Consider the following 2647-nt stretch of genomic DNA (forward strand, 5'->3'; position numbering starts at 1 on the left):
AACACAGGACACATCAAAAGGACAAAAAATAGGAAAGATTATAGAAAAGCTAACCAGCATAATCAATACATAGAAAGAATATTTATATATTCATACTAACAGAGTCTGCCTGAAAGGCATGCTTCTGCTTTCCATCTGAGGGTCAGAACGCCACTGAGCCTGCTGTCATAAGCTAAATGTTGGAGTGGCGTCCCCTCCCCCCACCCCCGCCTCCAAATTCATAGGTTAAAGCCCAAACCTCCTTGCGATGGTATTCAGAGAGGAAGCCTTCAGAGGCGATTAGGTTGAGATGAGATGATGGAATTAGGGTCCTTAGAAGAAGAGCAACCAGATCTCTCTCTCTCTCTCTCTCTCTCTCTCTCTCTCTCTCTCTCTCTCTCTCTCTCTCTCTCTCTCTCAAGACAGGAAGAGGGAGCTCATCAGAACCACAGCACCAACCCTGCCGGCACTCTGATCTCCGACTCCCGGCCTCAGGACTGTGAGAGAATAAATGTGTTGAAGCTGCCGGCCTGTCGTGCTTTGTTACGGCAGCCTAAGCTAACCAGTAACAGACTTTGGTACCAGAAGCCGGTGCTTCTGCAACAAATACCTACAAATGTGGAAGTGGCTTTGGAACTGGGAGGTGGGTAGAGGCTGGGAGAGTTTTGAGGTGCCTGCTAGAAATATGGGTGTTAGGGACACTTCTGGTGAGGACTCAGGTGCAAATGAGAAACACGTTATGGGAAAGTGGCAGAGAACTCGGTTGAACCGTGTCCCAGCGTTTTGTGGAAGGCAGAACGGCGAGCAATGAAGTTGGCTATTTAGCTGAGAAAAGAACATTTTAAATGGTCGAGTGTTGAAGGAGCAGCCTGGTCCCTCCCGACTGCTTGCCGCATCGATTTTCACCTTTTTCATCTGATGGCACACAAACCAATTACTAAAATCCTGCGGCACACCAAAAATATAGTCTTGCCCATCGGACAAAGCAAAAGGTATCATTTTGATTCATTCACACCAGACGGCTATTGTTGTGATGGCGGTTGTCATTTTTTAATTTGACAATTTTAAGGGTGAAGAGGTCAGTGCACCCGACCAGGTATTGCATGTTTTAGAAGTTCTCGCAGCACCCCGGTTAAAATAGCTGGCTTAGAGTCAAATGAGAGGAGAGACAAATAGAAGAAATTGTTAAACGTAAAGGAGCCAGACTGGAGATCTGGAGAATTCTCAGCCTGTCCATATTGCAAAAGAAATGAGAACGCTTGTTTTGAAAAGAACACTAAGTGTGTGGCTGAACAACTGCTTGGTAAAGAGACCCTGGGTGCAGCTCATCGCCATCTCCATGGAAGTCAGAAACAGACGGTTACGCCCGCAGAGATGTTGTCAGGTTAAACTAAAGGGGAAGAGAAAGCCGGACAGGATGAAGGAAGGTGGTCGGATTTCTTAGATTCTGTAAGATGGGTTCATAGAGCCATTTGGCTGCAAACCTCCATGTTTGTGGACAAGATAAGATATAACTTTAGAGGAAGCCAGGTGAAGGCTTTCAGGAACTCTACTGTTGTTGCAATTCCTTTGTAACTCTAAAAGTATTGAAAAATAAAAAGTTTTTAAAAAGTCAATGAAGACAGACCACAGAGTGGGAGAAAATGTCACATATGTAAAGAGCTTGTATCCAGCATTTATGAATAACTCCTATAATCCTATATAGTAACGAGGTAATATGCAAATTGACCGTTGTGCCCTCGCACAAGATGGCCACCCCCATGTGGGTGAAAAATGGCCACCACAAGATGGCCGGCAGGGGAGGGCAGTTGGGGGCAACCAGGCCTGCAGGGGAGGGCAGTTGGGGGCGACTGGGCTGGCAGGGGAGGGCAGCTGGGGGTGATCGAGCCGGCAGGGGTGGGCAGTTGGGGGCAATCAGGCCGGCAGGAGAGCAGTTAGGTGTTGATCAGGCTGGCAGGGGAGTGGTTAGGGGGTGATTAGGCTGGCAGGCAGAAGCAGTTAGGGGCGATCAGGCAAGCAGGCAGGTGAGTGATTGGGAGCCAGCAGTCCCAAGTTGTGAGAGGGATATCCGACTGCCAGTTTAGGCCCAATCCCACAGGGATCAAGCCTAGACTGGCAGTCAGACATCCCCCTAGGGATCCCAGATTGGAGAGGGTGCAGGTTGGACTGAGGGACACCCCCCCATGCATGAATTTCATGCACCAGGCCTCTAGTTCCATAATAAAAGACCAAGACTCCAAATAAAAAGGGATACATTATTTGGAAGCACCTTCACAAAGGAAGATAGAGAAATGGCAAGAAAACACATGAAAGGGTACTCAGCATCATCACTCATCAGGAAATGTAAGTGGAAGCCACAGCAAGACACCACTTGACACCAATTAGAACCCTGGTGAGCATCTGAAACAAAGGGTACTCTCATTAATCGCCCATGGACGTGCCAAACCATACAACCTCTTGGGGAAACGTGTGGCAGTTTCTTATAAAGTTCAATATCTGCCTCGTATAGGACCCCACAATCCCATACCTAAATCCATCCCCAAGATAAATGAGAATCTATCCTCACAAAATGACTTAGACACAAATATCTACAGCAGCTTTAGTCACAATTCCCCAAATCTGAAACGAACCCAAACGCCTAACAGGAGAATGGATAAACTGTGATGTG

Source organism: Myotis myotis, unplaced genomic scaffold, assembly GCF_014108235.1.
Source record: "Myotis myotis isolate mMyoMyo1 unplaced genomic scaffold, mMyoMyo1.p scaffold_m19_p_11, whole genome shotgun sequence".
Classification (NCBI taxonomy): Eukaryota; Metazoa; Chordata; class Mammalia; order Chiroptera; family Vespertilionidae; genus Myotis; species Myotis myotis.